At 41.2% G+C, this 17,358-nt stretch overlaps 1 protein-coding gene across 1 annotated transcript in view; it reads left to right on the top strand.

Moving 5' to 3' along the window:
* Positions 1-799: 799 nt before the first annotated feature.
* ELMO1 (engulfment and cell motility 1) overlaps positions 800-17,358 on the top strand; it is a 308,416-nt gene continuing 291,857 nt past the window's right edge. Inside the window, exons 1-2 of the mRNA XM_083880270.1 lie at positions 800-865; positions 1,377-1,447. The gene's annotated coding sequence lies outside the window, so the exon portion shown is untranslated. The remainder of the gene's footprint in view (positions 866-1,376; positions 1,448-17,358) is intronic.

Here is a 17,358-nt window from a genome sequence, read left to right as displayed (position 1 = left end):
GGCATCAAGACATAAATAGCTATTCCGAAGGCAAGGAGGTAGCCCCAGATCGCTCATTTGGGAGCCGCAGGAGGCGCACCCCCGCGCGGGGGAAGCGGAGCGGAGGCGGGAGCGGTGTCGCCCCCCGCCCGCAGGTGCTGCCGAGCCGCGGGACCCTCGGCGGCGGCCGGCCTGCCCGGGGCTGCACATCGCGGCCCGGCCAGCAGGAGGAAGGAAGAGGAAGTGAGAGCGGCGGGTGCCTGTGCGAGCCCCGGGATGGGATAGCGCCGGGGGCAGCGCAGCTCAGCGCAGGGCAGCGAGGCGGCGGCGGGAGCGGAGCGGAGAGAGCGCGGTCCCGCGGCTGGAGCGGCCCCGCTGTGCGCCGGGGCGGGGGCGCTGCCCACGGCGGAGGTAGGACAGCCCCGGGCGGTGCGGGGCAGCCGGGGAGGAGGACCGGGACGCTTTAGGCTGTCGGAGAGCCCCGCACCTGCCCGGGCCAGCGCCGCAGCCGCTCCCCACGGCGGCATTGCGGGGCGGGGGGCGGCCGCGGTCGCTGCGAGGAAGAGGAAGCGCAGCGCGGGGCTTGTCAGCGCGCCGGGGCCTCGGACGGCGCTGCCGGCGGGGGGGCGGCCCGGCCCGGCCCGACCCGCCTCGCACAGCGGCTCCTCCCGCCGCCCTGCCCTCTCCGCCGGCCCCCGCTGCCACAGCCGCCCGCTTCTCCCCGCCGCGACTTCGCCTCCTCCTCCTCCTCCGCTTCCTCCGGCTCCGTCCCCGCCTCAGCCCCCTCCCGTGCCCCGGGCAGCCCTGCCCGCCACCCGCTGCTCCTGGTGGCCGGGGGCCGCTGGCGAGGGGCGCGGACGGAGCCGCGCATCGCCGGGCGCGGGGGGTGAGTGCCGGCGGGACCGGGGCGGGGGCGGGAGCAGCGTGAGGGGCAGCGGCCGCGGCCGGAGCCCGGCGGGTTAATGCGCCGGGTCAGGCCCGGGCGGAGACCGCGGCCGCAGCAAGTGTCCGCACCGCCGCGGGCGCCGCTCGGGAGGAGAAGGCTCAACTTTGAAGCAAGTGCATCCCCGCGGGCAGGCGGCTCCCAGCTCGGTGTCGGTACCCAGCCGCCGCCTCCCAGGGCATGCCTCCCGCTCCAGCCGGCATCCCAGAGCTTCTCAGGGGGTGGGAGGGGCTGCGTGTGCTCCTTTTCCTAAGTTTATGCTCACACAAGTGATCAAACTGCTGATGATTTTCAGATGAAATGATTGTTCTGAAATGTGGGTGGTGATTATGCAAAGCCACAGTGTGTGCAGCCTTGTAAAGCAAGTGGGTACTGGGTCTAAAAAGTTACATTCATGAAGTTTTTTTGGCTCAAAGCCTTTGCAAAGTTTATTTTGAATATCTTTTCCTTGCAGAACTAATACAACCGTTCAGCTCTCCCCCGAGAATGGTGTAAAGTAAATATAGGAGTTCCTGAAAAATAACAGTGAGTACATTCAAATCATCAACGTTTTGTTGTTAACTTTAAAAGAATATCTCTTAACCTGCCAAGGCTCAAAATGTGTAACAAACAGGGAGAGAATGCCAATGATAATAACGGTGCAGGAAATGTACCGTGTGTTAATTGCTTTAGTATAAACATGGTTGTCTATGAGCTGCGTTTCATGATACTGCAGTTATGGTGCAATTTCAGCAAGAGATGTTTTAAAGTGTATTCATTAGCAAATGGGATTTCTTTTGCTTTTATCCCTCAGCTGCCTGATTGCCCTTGGTTAAAGTATTTGTCTTTTGGGAAGAGAGGGAAACTGAGTAAGAACTGGGCTGAGTCCTGTATCTGTGACTGGGGATGTTGTTTCCTCCTCTTTCTCCTTGTCTGTTTCTCCTCCTTTCCCCCAAATGCACGCACACATGCATGCCATCTCATCTTCAGTTATATAATCTTGTAGACATTTATGGATCATTCATTGTTCGCATTAGTCCCATTCTTTCCATGTCATTCCTGCTTGATTGAGTGGCTTAAGCAGAATATTACAGAGGAAAGAAAATATATTGAAATTTGCATAAAGTTCTTCCAGTTTGAGCTGCAAGTTTGCTTTCTTTGAAGGTTTTCTTTCCCCAATTCCCACTTTTTTTTTTTTTTTTCTTTTTCTTTTTTTAGCTGTGTAAGTAGGTGGTAGGGATCTAATCTGATGACCAGTAACTAGATAAGGAGGAGGAACAGCAGCGGTGACAGCTTGCTGGTAAAAGTCCCTCTTGTTTACTGTTAGCAAAATATCCATTAACACACGTCATAAAGCTGTTAGAAGTACTGCAGCAGCTTTTAAAACTCACCAGTCAGAGAAAAGAAAGATGGGTATGGTTAAAACAGGAACATGATGTGAAATGGGTATTAGTAAAGGATACTGTCAGTGCATCTGTCTGTGGATCTGAGTGTGAGAATTGACTTGTCTAGAGGCAAACCTGAATCACAATTTATTCATACTGGAAGGGTTGCATAGGGGTAGTTGAGTTTATTTTCTCTCTCTTTGTAATCTATTTGAAACTCACTGTGCACTACAATACACCTGTCTTATCTGTGGTTTGCGACTTTGCTTTGAGTATCATTGTCTGAGGACTTGTTCTGATGAACGATTTGCTGATGGGGCAGCAGGGGGGAGGAGGGGTAGAGGAAAGAGATCTGATTTCTGTACTTACCGTTTTGATATTTTTCCTTATACTCTCCATATGCCAGGAAAAAACTTATTAGGCGCTCAGACAGGTTTTCCGGAGGGGAGAGGAAAAACTTACCTGCTACTCTGTAGCAGTCTTGGTAAGCAAATGTATCTGCAGTTCTGCAGTTGTCATTATATAACCCAACCATTGGTGCTCTTAAAAGCAAGTGCTTCTGTATTCTTGCTGTTTGGGTGCAACGTGTTGTGTTCTCCTACAAAGTTATTTTTTAATACCCTTTTACCCTGGTCATCATCAAAAAAAGCTTATTATGGCATGTAAAAGTGTAACTGTTGCTGAAACACTGCTGTGTGCATGGAACTTCCTGACAGCAATGCTGTGAGGTAGTGAATTGCAGATCAAGAGTAACGTGGTGCTACACCCTTCCTTCCGCTCTTTGTTTTTTTCTACCTAGTAGAAGTCCCTTTGATTTTAAGGTTTGGGCTCACAGACACACGTTCTCACAGTGTCCAGCCTACAAAGTGGTGCTGGAATATGATCTCATGTTTTCCATGTTGATGCACAGGGAGCAGAGCTCCCATGTTCACACATAAGACTTGTTGCTTTCTTCTTTTGGTACTCTAGATGGCTTCAGTATGTGATGGAGTGAGTGGCTAATGCCTATAGATTTAAGTGTAACTAGGAAAAGGTTTCCCCAGATCTCTGCCAGTGCACCTGCACACTCACATGCAGTGTTCTCCTGTTCCAATAACAAGCTTTTCTTGTTGGTGGCAGTTTTTTGTTTTGTTTTGATTTGATATATTGCCAGCCACAATGTTGCTAATCCTGTGATTCTCAAATATGGATTTTTTTGGGGACTGAGATGAAGCCATCCAGTACAATTTTCCTCTCGAGCTGAGATTTTGCTGTCATTTGATAGTCAGTTTCCTTGAAATAAACAATCTCTTTAAAATTTACAAGCTCTCTTTGTCATGCTGTGCTGTGAATGTTCAGCATGCCCTTGTATTAAAAGAACTCTCCACATTTGTAGAAGGCGATAGGATTTTGGGAACCCTGGGAGCTAGAAAACATCATGTACTCTTGAATCAAGCAAAAGTACTGTTGTCTCTTCTGGTCTGTTTCTCTGCACTGTTATACCTGGCTCTAGTAGACTTTCTCCTCTGCTATGTCTCTGCACTGTCTGGAATGTGCAATTTGAGTGAGAATGGGTTGGTCAGATTTGACACCCCATTCAGCCATCATTCTATTAAAAAGATTCCAAATAATGAAAAAGTCTTTACAGTTACATTGTCTTTGTTGTTGTTAGAGCACTTGAATCTACAGATGGCTTTGTAACAGTTATCAGACCGCTGTTCAGCAAGGTATGTGCTGTATCTTTAAAAGATTTCCCTGCTTTGGGTGAGGTTTTTTTTTTTTTAAGTTTCTTGTATTCGTGGCAGGAGGAATGTGCCAAGTGCACATTGTTAAACTTGTGTCAATTTAACAGAGCAACTGTTTAAAGGATTAGAATAATTTTTCTTCTACTCAAGTCAGTCACCTTTTTTTTTTCCTTTTCTTTTTTCTTCTCTCTCTTCAAATATAACACTGGAAAAGGAAAGAGAAACTAAAAGCAATTTGCAGAAGTCAGAATGTTGGCAAGCATTTGATAGTACTGATCTAAGAGGTGATATTATATATGTGACACTTAAACAAACTGCATGCATATGGTTTTAGAGACATTAATGGAAGAAATGCTACAGACTTGCAGAGCTGTCTTTTGCTCAGCATTTTTGCATCAAGCTGTTTGCAAGAATTCGGTTTGGTGGTGTGATCTTTCATCATTGCAAGTGTGAGACACAAAAGAGAGATTGAAGATAATGCCATAACCTTCCTGCTAGCTTCCTATGTTTTCTGATCACTGTTAACATTGAAGAGGAATATTAATGAGAAATCTATGCTCCAGGGGATAGCTACCATGCTTCCTCTTCTCTCCATTTCAAATCTGACAGAGGAAAACTTCTGAGTTCTGGACAGACACTTAGTGGCTGGTGCCACAGGTGTGGTGCCCATCAGTAAGTAAGGTACTGATTTCTCAAGCTGCTGAGCAGATGGCTTTGTAAAGCACATGCCTGCACTCAAGAGCAAGGTGAACAGGGATTCACGTGGTGCTTGTTTGCAAACCCTTGAAAGTGCATTGATTTATTTTTTTTCTAATGGCAGGTTTCCAGTGGGAGTATTTGATTTGTCTGCAGTAGGCTTGTTGTCAGTGGCTGCTAGGAGAGGAAAGTTAATTGCTAGAAGTTAGTGGACAAGGCATTTTTTTGTTCAGCAATAAATTGCACCATGATGAAGACTTGTAGGTACTGCTGGTAGGGATCCCTTATAGAAGAGTGGTTTTGTTTATGTACAAATGAACTCACTTTCATGCGTTTCTAGGGAGTAGGCTATGGAACTCTTTAGAAAGCTGAGTATACTACCTGGAGATGTTATGCAAATATGATAAAGGACCTATTTTTACCAACTTTGAGGATGTAAGTCTTCTTACTGCTGTTTCTGCTGTGTTCCATTTACAGTAAAATAGCACTGCAAAACTCCACAGAAGCTAGCACCAGCAGAAGGGAGGGAGTGGGAACTACGAGTTAATGCTTAAGGGAAAGACTTCCCCTTTCAGATGGAATTAAGTTGATTTAAAATGTTTGTGAAACATCATCTTTGGTGAGGAGTCTGGGGATGGGGGAGGTGTGAGAGGGTGAAAAATGAGAAAACAAATTATTCCCAAACAGGTTTATTACCAAACTTTATCTGTCTCCTGACTATGTGCATTTTCTTTTTTGCTTCTGCTTTTCTTCTGATTTTTATTTCTTTGAGTTAAACTCTCCTTGTATCTTCTTCCTCTGTGTTTGCCACTTCTACTTTGGTACCTTATTCTTTGCTATTTATCTATCCCAGCTCTCATGATTTCAAAGTCTTTGCCCAGTCCTTAAATTCTTTTTTCTGGGAACCTTTAGATTTTTATTCACATAAATAATTCTATTTAAGATTTCCAAGAAAAGCTGTAGCCTGAAGTGTGTATCATCTTCTAGCTCAAAGGGTTTATTGTACATTCCTAATTTATGGTTGGCATATGAAGTATAAATCTAACTCTGAAAATCCATGTCATCAGGGACAGTAATTTCTTTATCAGCTAAATTGATGCACACATAATAACCTGGTTTTTTTTTTCTTGTTGAGCTTGCTTCAACTGAAAGGGAGGACAGGTCACTGCTTCTAAGAGAGCTTCAGATTCTGAAGATGTGATGGCATTAAACTCCCATTCTTTAATACAGGAGAGGAAGCTTGCTTGAAGATTATCTAATTTACCAGAGCTTATGTGGAAATCAGAGAGTGTGCACAAACCTGGACAAAATGCTCTGTGTAGACTGTATTTTTCTTAATGAAAATGTATAAAGTTGACAACCCATATCAAATACATCCAACATTTTGAAGTCATACAAGAGGAGGGATATGCAGGGTCTGACAACAGGCTCAAATAATACTGTCAGCACTTCAACCTACCTCCTTCAGCTGAGATTTTTGTGTGTTGTCTGAGATTAGATGACTGGTGCTTTTCAGAGGTGGTTTACTTCTAGCTCATTCTCAGCGTCATAGTAAAAATGGGAAGAGTCAAGTCTCCTGATGTAGTCTATTGGAAACTTCCATGAAATTCAGCATGTTTTTTTCCTTTCCTGTGACCACACACGTGATGCAAGTACTTTGTGCATTTGTTTGTGGACCTGAAACCCATCTCTATTCCTTCTGATGTTGACTTGATCTTTTATGTAGTAATAGGAGGTGCCTAACTGTTGGGGAGATAGGAGAGTGATTTTTATTTTTTAAATGTAGTTGAAACAATTTTTCCTATGTTTTGGAGTGATGGAATGAGTTTAGCAAAACCAGTGTTTCAATAAACTCCTACAAAATGTGGTTGTTTTAACACTTTCTTCTATAGACACAGATTTGTTTTAACTAACTATTCATATATTCTCAGAGCATGCATGCATTCTGCTGCTTGAATTTGCAGCTGAAGTTAAACTATTGCTAGCCTGTTTTTCATTCTCTTCAACCAATGTACATTTATCATATAGTCCAGCAGAAGTTTGAGAGATACGTGGGTTTTGGCAAAGATACCTCATGTTAGCAGTTCAGGCTTTCTGTCTGGCTAGACTGGCAGTTTGCAGTATTCTTCATTGAATCTTGTTGATGTGAACATAGCAGGGGTGACTCTTTAAATTGCTGTTTCATATTTTAGGACAGGCAGTAATCTAGTGAGGTTGGGTGATGAGGAATTTATAACAATTCATATAATACCCTCTGGCCAAACAATAAATTTGATTTGCACTTTTTTTTTCCTCTCATAATAAGAGGAGAAAAATGTCTATGACACAGGTTGATATAATGCAATTTTTACTCTTGGTGCCAATGAATGTACTTGTTACCTACCAGTGCAGTCTTTTCCATTGCTTTGCTTTCTGGTACAATTGCTGCATTAATTTTCATAGCAACAGTTGTGGCTTCAGCTGGAAATTGAAACCTAATAAATGTTGGCTCAGCACATGGACTTTTGGACAAACTTTTTCAGTAACACTGAGCCAAACCAAGTGAAAAAAAAAAAAAAAAAATTCCTAAGCCTGAGTACTTGTCCTTGGATTCTGGAAAAGATATCTGGTATACCCTTTGGTCGCTAGGCTGCTAAAACGTTAGAGTATTGGTGTTTGTCTTTTTTTCCTTTTTATTTTTTTTTTTCTCTCCCCCTCCCAAGTTTTCTTTTTTTTTTTCTCCTCCCTTCAAGCACCAGTGGACTCATCTGTTGAAACTCTACCCCCTGTGGTTCAAGTACATTCCTCCTATCAACCTTTTCACCCCACCTCCCACTGTCCGTCTTCACATATGCGCTGAAATCTCTTCTGCTCACCAAACTCACAAAATTCAGGCCTAGATGTGGGGTCTGATTCTGAGCTGTACTTAATGTAAGTCTAAAATCTCTTCTATAGATATGCATAACTTCTCCTGTTGTGCCTAATCTTCTTTTTCTGAGGGAAAAAAAAAAAAAAAAGGCAGAAAATCTGAGCAAGTCAGAAGTTCCATTGGAGACCAAAAGACACATTTGGTGTGGTGGTTGTAACTACTCAGAAAAAAGGAGAAAGGGGGAGAAAAAGGAGCCAGTCAACCAAAAAGTCTACAAAAAAATTTGAAAAGCTCTTTTTCATTTTGGATCACTTAAAACAATTCTAACTATATTTATGGCAAATGACGATTTGACAGCTGGTACCAGTTCCAGAAAATGAGGGAAAGGGCATTAAGAAAAAAGAGAATTAAGAAAAATCATTCTGACCTTGAAAAAAATACCCTGTTGTTTGTTCTTGGTTTTGTTTCTTTTCTTAAAATTGCAACTAATGTCAGAAGTGGGTTAGTTTATGTGGTCTTTTTTGAAAAGACCGATTTTCATATTTTGGAGCTAAAATTGAAACTTTTGTAAAAATGCAAACATGGAAAGCAATTTTGAAAGGAAAATCATCTCATACCCTGTGTTGCTCTGAGCCTTTCTTTGTCCTGGCTTTTTTCTCTGCCATATTTGGACAAAATGGAAACTTGGGCATCTCTTCTGCCCTCTGTATGAAATGGTGATTTCAGTCTGTATTTCTTGGATTAGCCTTAAGATGTAACCATATACAGCATCTTTCATAAACTTTCAAAATACCCAGTAGTTTGGGCTTTTATTTCTTGACCTGCTAAAAATAGCCCATTTTTTCTTTCAGCTACCTTAGGAATTTAGCTTGTTGGAAGAGTGTAAGGATAACAAGAGTTGGACATGTTATGCTGTGTTGGGATGACTTTCTGGAAGGTAGAGGTTGCAAAGACTGCATCCCCTGCAGCTGTAAGTGAATCAGAAGACATATTATGATAAAGGAGAAATGTCTGCTGAGGCAGAAGGGGAAAAAATATCTGCATAATTTTAAATCCAAGTTGGAATTTGAGTTCTATTTTGAAACAAATATATAAATAAAATCATCTTGGGCTGTTTACACTGGGATTTTAAATTGGTCTCTTGGCTCATAGGCCAGAGGGATCAAACCATCCATGATTCAATGGTGTGTGGATTGAAATTAAACCAATAAGTTTTAAGATTTTTTCCTATATGCTCTAAATTGCTTAAAATTTGTAAAATTATTAATTTTTCTTTAGAGATGGAGAAGCTTTTAACTTTGAATTAATTCTGTATAATTAATATACACAGATTGAAAAAAATCAACTGTACTGGCCTATAGGCTATGTTTTTTAATTAAAGGAATGATGGCATAAAGGAAAAAGCAGTTGGACTTCCCTCCTCTGAATCAGTACATAGAGAACCACCAAACTAGACTAGAAAATCAAACTTTAGTCAACTCATAGGTCCTTTGTTTCCAACTAATTGTTCTTGTGTTCATTGGTCTTCATAAGCTTGGCTAAGGCTTAAGCCTTGCTTTCCTGTCTTGAGGCTTTTTCCTCTTGATCTATTGAAATTCAGGATTGAGGGCCCCCTTTAGAGAACTGTCCTGTGGGTAGTTGTCTCCTGTGAAACAAAGAAGCCCCAGCTGTGGATGTGGATTGAACGGAGAGGTAGTCTCTCAGGCTAGCAGTTTGGGGTCATTTAGGAGACCCAGTAGTTTTAATTTAATTTGGAAATGGTAATCCTTAGTCAGTGCAGTTTTCATACTGCTGATGTCTTCCTTTTGAATTTAGACTGAACCGGGGCAGGACCAGTGTTTTCTGCTACAGGTTGTTTATGAGATCTGTAACTTCAGTGGAAAGATATTGTGCAACTATGTAGTTTTAACATGATGGAAGAGGCATTGTAAATCACTGGTTTGACATTGGAAGAATGTAGTTTTGGTCTTTGCATCAGGTAAAAACTGGTGTCCTGAGCAAGTGCATCCTCAGGGTGGCTGCCCTCCAATGTTCCAACACTAGCAGTGTTCCAACAGGAAGGATGGAGAGGGGAATTCAGGTGTGCCACACAGTGCAGATTCTGGTAAGAAGTGCATAAAACCAGTTGACAGGGCTCATAAAATGTTGTCTGCATCTTCTAGCTTCTTCATCCCAGTCTGTTTCCAGCAGCCTCCTCTGTGTCAAGATAGACAGGTGTTAATTATGGGTATATAATTACAGCTATGCATATAATTAACAGCATTATCAGTAGTAGCCAAGGGGAAAGAGAGTTGTGGGTTTTCAGTATGGTAGTCCATGTGTGTTGTCATTTCATATGCACACTGCATGGGGCAAGAGGCATGGCTTAGAGAACCCTTGGGAGAAAAGTATCTTTGTTGAAACTTAATCTAGGTCACAGAACAGTTTGGGTTGAAAGGGATCTTTAAAGATCATCTAGTCCAAACTCCAGGACCTATTGTTTTTTCAAAAGTAGTGCCACTGGAAACAAGAGTTAATCAGTCAAATGCTAGCTTGTGAGAGCTGCAGCAAGATCTCTTAATTTACTGTATTTACCAAAAGAGAAAGGTAACTGATCAGCGTTCACTTGATCTTCGCTTGTTCTATGGGAGAAGTTACAAGTGGGAGCAAGGCAAGGTTGTGTTCCGTATTGATAAAGATAACCTGAAGTGGTTAGGAAGCTTGGAGGTTGTTTTGAGCATCTTCTCAAGATTAATTTAAAAAATACAAGGGTAGACAGTAGGCCGAAAGTAGACACAAAAAGATATATTTGCAAGCTATTTTCTGAATAAAAGCTGGCAATTGCCTTCCCTGGGGACCGCATGGACAGCATACACCAGATGATGAAGTTCCTGCTGTAATTGTAATGCTTTGGTGAGATGATTTAGCCAAACAGGGCAGAAAAGATCTGCAATCTTTTTTTTTCAGATACAGGCAGAACTGAACTGCTCTATCTATTGAATTATACAGTGGAATTCCCACCAGACACTGGGAAAAGCTCAGGGCAGCTCCATTAAGGTTTGACTGTCCAGGATTTGTATTGAATAAACCTACATATCAACTATAGGTAGAAATTCTCAAACTCTTAGTATATGTTAAAGGCAAAAAAAAGTGTTTAAAAAGTGCTAAATTCAGTTTGAGAAACGTGCTATTGTTTTCATTTTTTATTCTGATGGTGGCACAAAGCCTAGTGAACATGAAGTCAAAGGAAAAAGAATGTTTTAGAAGGCACTTTGTCAATGGAAATGAACACAAGTGGTTTTAAAATATTACTGGACAACTGACATGAGCTGTTAAAGGAATGCACATAAAGACTCTCTGGAGATATCTAGACTTCAGGAGTGAAGGACTATCTCTCTTTCCTCTCTGAATTAGAGCAGGTTGTTCTGTAATAAAGGTTGTCCACAGATAAAAGCCATGAAGTAGCAGTATGATTTAGTTAAAAAATACTAACCCTTGACATTCTCCATAATATTCTGGTTTGTATTTATACTGGTTTCATGTTGGGATATCTACACTTGAAACTGAAAAAAAACCTCTGAATGTTTAGGTTTTTTATGTGTGGGTTTGGTTTGGATTTGGTTTTTTGTTTTGTTTATTTCAAAAGAAAAACTTAATCTATAGCTTTTTGATACCTTAATGAAGAAAGCTGTGCAGGGGTTATCTTGGTCTTGTACAGTGAAAGATGGCAATAACTTGCAATAGTGCTTCCACTAAAAATGTTAACCAAATAATTCTGAACAGTTTGCATAACTCAGTTTCTCTTGCTTAAATAAAGTTACTCAGAACAGTAGTGCTACACCTCTAGAGTTTGGCCTTTAGAAGTGGAAGAATAAGAGTCCTTGCAGTTCCACAGTGCTGTAAACGTTGCCTCTTCAGTTGTGAGCCGTGTGTAACATCTTTGCACACAGAATTAGTCCACACAGTCACAGTTCAGAACTTAAAGTCTCGAATAAAAAAAAAGTAGATCAAAGAAAGGAAGACACCTTCCTTGAATTGTGTAAGAAATCGATGTAGACTTAAAATATGCAGAGTTACTTTTTCCTTTCTAAGGTCTAAAACTGGTCTTCAGCTACTTCTGGTCCCATTGAGGATCCCAGGAAATCAGTGAAAGCTGAGTGTGATGCATGTGATAATTGCAAAGGCTTTTGCTATTTGCAGAACACTCTGGATACCTCAAGGGAAGAAGTTATCTGCCTCTTTCCCACTGGCATGCTATTAAAGCAGAGTAAGTATTTAGGAAGAGAAGGAGCTTCTCTCATTTTGTGTTAGTAGAGCGACTTTATCTTGGGAGCAGCAGCTTTCCTGTTGTTACCCTTGCAGACAAAAAGACGGGGTTGCTGAGACATTGGCATCAAATAATGTGTCTTTCTACAGTAGTTATTTTAAAGTATTTCTGACAAAAAATAGTGTCATTTTACAGTTGTCAATGGCTTGCCTTGCTCAATTGTTAGAAGAAGAGCAAGACTGTATTAGGAAGAAGCAGCAGAAATTTGCAGGATTTGGCCTCACCATTTGCTTCTGCAGAAACTGGCTACAAATACTAGAATGTTATTTACATCTGTGGGTATATGAATCACCAATGTAATGTTTTACTTCTATTCTGCAGAGCATTTTATGTAGGTAGGAGGATCAGGTATTCATTACTGGTGAAAAGCATTGTACGTTACCTGCCCCTTTGGAAAGGAAATTTTATGTGTTTATATTTAAAAGCTGCCAATGCCAGAGGCATTTCTTTTTATTATTATTCTCATTTTAAAAACCATGTCTTGGACTTCCTTATCTCCTCTTACCAAAAAAAAAAAAAAAAAAAAAAAAAAAAGATTGTACAGTGTCAGACTCTGTTGGAACTGTACTGCCAGGAGCCTTCCTGGCCTCTGGCACTATCAACAGAAATTGCAGCTCTTGAAAGAATGAATTATAGTTGTGGAAGGACTACTGGAGGGGGTAGAGGATACCAAGACTGGCAGTGAAAGGCAGAACTTGGCATTGCAAAGAAATGGCAGAAAAAACATTCAGGTTCCTTGCAGCTTTTGATGATGGTAGAATAAGGTTGAATGGAGGAGGAGAAAAGAGAAATAAAACGAGTGGAAGGGAAAAGCATTAGCAGGCCCTGAAAGGGGAGAGGAAGGTATTTGTAGAGTTTATTTAGGTCTTGTCTTTTTTGCGAGATAAACTGAAAGAGGGAATTTGTGATCTCCAGTGTTTCAGTTTAGGAATTTAAATCTATGGGATATGTGATTTTGGGGGGTTCCCCCACACAAAGTCACACAAGCTTAGGCTATCAGGCATATGGAAACTGAGGCTGAATGTGCTGAGGCATTGTATAACTTATAACTGACTGGAGGGTAGAGGAGGGGAACACAATGGCACATTCATTAGGTAAATATTCCTCAGTCCTCCACAGCTCTAACACATGCTCATTTTTATAGAATACATTGCCCAGCTGAATGCAGAATCACTAGCTGGTGGCAGGGCAGGACTGTGACAAATTTGCAAACAACCTTTGCATCCTCTGGGGAGAATGGTGAAGCACCTTGGAGTCCTGCAGGTCAGGAGGCATTGAAACTGGCTGCTGCTTTAGAACGATCACTGGGCTTTCTCATTCCTTTTTTTTTTTTTTTTTTTTTCTTTTTTTTTTTTTTTTTTTTCCCTCTCCATCCTTTCTGTCTGCTGTTGCAGAGCCTGTTTGAGTCCTCAGCAGACAGCATTACGGGTTGTCTACCATAAGGCTGCAGTGGGAGTAAGGAAGCTCTTGAGCTTTTAAGGCCAATCCTAGATTATTCTGGGTCCTTTGAGGTGGGTGGGTGGGTGTGAAGACAGGAAAGATTCTTATTAAATTACAATTAAATACGAACTTAACTTTTGCTCCTGTTAATTCAGCACAAACCAAGACAGATATGGGTCATATTCTTTTTTGCAGTACAGGTATGAATAGCGATGGAGAAAATAAATGCACAGGTCAGATCAGCCGGGTGGAAAGCACTCATCTTGTGCAGCTGCAGCTATGCTTCTGACCACAGCTACATTCTGAACAGCTTGGAAAGCCTTCATATGAAGATTTTTGCTATTTAAACAACAAGAGATTGCAATCTGCATTCAGGAAGCATTCTTTTAATCAAAATATTTGCCTTTTATATCCATGTACACACATGCATGTGTGCAAACCTGCAGTATAACAGCACAGTGGGATCTATGCTTATTATTTTAGTGGTTGTAAATATTAAGAAATCAGCCACTAAACCAGATGAAGACTGAGTTCCTGCAAATTTAATTGGAACTGTGGTTGGATAAAGGACACAGGCATATGGCTGTGTTCTTTATCAAAATAACCTGAAGTCTGCTGGCTTAATGGTTTTCATCTCATTTCATTGCCCTTTGACCCTGAGAATTTTGTATAGCTAATAAATTCAGCCACTAGTGAATTATTTGCTATTCATTTCAGAGATTGACTATGCTACAAAAATTGTGATGTCTGGCTTGTAGTGAGGATGAACATTATGCTGGAGCAGTTGGGTGTCTCGAGTGTGTAGTGAGGCACAGAGTCAAATCCAGGCTGCTCTTTGCTGCTGTAAACACATCTCTGGATTGCTGTTGGACCATGATTGCTTAGATTATACTGTTTCTCTCAGAAGATGTTGGGGTTTCTTTCCTAAGTATCTGTTGGAGGGTCGCCTTTTAAGTGTTGAACATCGTTTGTAATTAAGGGATCTTAGTGTATTTTCTTAAAAGCTGAAAGGAAATTAAGTTATACAGTCCTCCATGCTGTTCTGACTTCTGCTTTAGGGAAGGATGCCAGATATCAGGGTAATAGGCAACACATTTGCAAATTTTCTTTAAATGTTGTTGCAAGGCCTGTGGAAATGAGTGGATCTCCAGAGTGTTAAAAGAGAATAAAGTTTTATTGCTTTCTGTAAAGCTACTGGTGGAGGGAGTAGTTACACTAAAGCAAGGTGAAGTTTAAATTTAAACAAAGCTGTCTGTTCTACTCTGTATAGGTTGATTCATGTAGGTATACTTCTTCTGAAATAAGCACCTTTTTAGAACATCTTGGAGAGGAAATACAGTGAGTTAGTGTGTAGATTAGTGTATGGCTTGTGGATAAACTTCTTTCCTTGTGCTTACTTCTGAAGAGGGGCCACACTGTCTTAAGCATGCAGCATTTTATTTTAACTGCAAATTTTATCATAGAGGCAGACAAAATGAGGGGAGAGAAATGAATGTTTGCAGATAATAACTTGTCCTGCTTGTTTGGCAGTTTTAAATATCAGCAGCATGTGGAGAGTTACTGGCAGGCCTACAGGTAACGTGAAGCTCCAGCAGCGTGGCTGCCAGTGAAGCCAGCACTTACTAATAACTGACTAATTGTTTCTGTCACACCTGCACAAGCCTTTCTATCTCTCTGAAACACATTAGCATTCATGAGAAGTTACCGAACCATGATGAATCACAAACACATTTTAAGTAATTCTTTTGTGATTCTCCTCAGGCCAAGTACACCTTTTCTAAACAATACCTTATTTTTTCTACCTCATGAAATGTTGTATTTTATTTAGCCAGAGAAACTGAAAGTCAGAGAAATGAAACTCTTTGTGTGTATTCAGGCTTACCTTTTAATGGGGTATTCTTGCTTCTAACATTTTACCTCTGAACTTCATGTGATTAGATTAAAAAGCTCTGATCTGTACTGTTTTTTTTAATGCAGTAATATGGCTAGATCACATAATGTGACACATCAGTTGTGAAGCTTTTGATGCCAGTTCTGCCACCTCCCTGGGTGTTCACCCAGTTAACAGCTAATTTCCACAGAGGGCTGTGTCCATCTCAGTATTGCTCATTGAGTCAGATGATGGTTACTTGAACTGCATGGGAACTCCACAAGCCTTTTCCATATGAGAGTGCCTGTGCTATTCCAGGATCTTGCTGTGATCTCACCAGTACATGCCTGCCAAGTGCTTAGTTTGATTTACTGTTCTCATTTTCAATGTAGACTTAGACAGTCATGAAAGGAACTATTAAATCAGAGTGGGAATGACTATGCAAATAACTGATGGAAGTGTAAGAGTGAATAGCAACAGCTATAAAGTTTTTTAACTTCAGTTATTTGTTTGAAAATGTATTTGTTGATAAGGTTGGTCAAAAATGATCTGTTTTGTTAGGGCTGAAAGGAGATCTTGTGCAATGAAATGGAAGTATTAGCTGAAATCACGTATCACTTGGATATAACTGGTGTTTCCAGCATGCTAAGCCAAAACATCAGGATGAATTTCTGCTGGCAAGGTGTTGTATTAGGTGTTGAGAGCAAGAAGATCTGCTGCTGCTTGAAAGAATTGTGTCATTCCTGCCACCCTCTAAAGTTTTAGCTTGGTACCCCAAGAAACAGCAACAGATTCTGTTGCTTCTATATATGGGATCTGTGTCTCTTTTCTCCTTTTCTACTCCACTTTTAAACTGTCAGCTGATTCAAACCAAGTCCATTGAGCAATAGAGGTCCCAAAGATGCAAAGTTCAGACAGGTCTTTGAAAGTAGGAAATGGGGCAGAGCAGAAGTTCTAGGCGAAAGGTTCTGGGGTGAACCTGATTAAACAGCTAGAAACCTCCACCAGGAATTCAGGTGGGTTTGCCTTACCCCTGCTGCTCACATGGAGGCTCTTTGCTCTCTTTGGTTAGACAAAAGTATGAGAAAATAATATTTTGCTTTTTTTAAGGAAAGATGAAATGAAAGCCCTGAAAGCCAAAACTTGTACTAAATTTAGATTGTCATCTCTTAACTTACCTGACCTCTACCCTGAAATTTTCAGGATGTGCCTTTACACAAAGCCTCATTGCCAGAGTACTTGTAGAAACCTCTAGATAAGTAATGATTCAGGCTGCTCTAGCAATTTTATCAAAGTGTTTAAATAAAAATACCAGTAAGCACTCACTTTAAACATTAAAAACTTCAAAATGCCAATGAAGCATTATATTTTAGACACTTTTAAGCAGTCCTTTTCTGCTCATGAAAGAGTATTGCTAATGAAGGAGACCTAACAAAGCCAAAAAAAAGGTACTGTGTGTCCATATGGGAGAGTGCCGTGCAGATGGTAGACAAATACAGAGGAACAGTTATAAAATCCTGCTGTAATGAAGAGCTCAACTAAAAAGAAATTTTCACTGCCCAATAAGGATGGATTACAAATTAATATTGTGTTTGCTAGGCAGTTGTTTGGAGCTTTAAAACATCCTAAAGCACGAACTCATGTTGCTAACTTTTACTGTTACTGTGAAGTCCACAGGCTGTTTTTTGTCTTTTTATAAACATTTTAAATTCTACAGGGATGCAGAAGGGAAGAACATGATGGTTATTGAAAATAGGATGTCAATTGTTTCCAAATGCTGGGTTGCTCATGAAGTAGAATTTATCTCCAGTTGGAGGAGCTATGTAAATTCGGATGGGCAGAGGCTATCAAGGCACCAGATGAGGTCTTAGAGCTGGTCTGATAGCAGCTTCTGCTATAACTTTCCTCAGGCCTCAGCTGGTGGCTTAATTCTTCTTTTTGACCTGCAGCTAGCCAAGGGCCTGACCAGGCTGACTTTTCTAGCTGGTGCTGGGAGAAAGAACTTGGGAGTCCTGTTTTATCTCCTGGCCAATAGTGCCATGATTTTCTTCTGCTCACAGATAAAATGAGAAGGTGCTGTAAGTCAGTATCTCTCAATTTTTTTAAAAATAATTACTTCCCCTCCCCATGTTTAGCATAAATTTCCTCTTCAGTTTGAGCATAGCATGCTCCTTTGAGTTTATGTGTC

Source organism: Zosterops lateralis (genome assembly GCF_965231275.1).
Source record: "Zosterops lateralis genome assembly, chromosome: 1".
NCBI lineage: Eukaryota > Metazoa > Chordata > Aves > Passeriformes > Zosteropidae > Zosterops > Zosterops lateralis.
The sequence above is the reverse complement of the archived record's forward strand: the minus strand, read 5'-3'. Positions and strand labels throughout refer to the sequence as shown.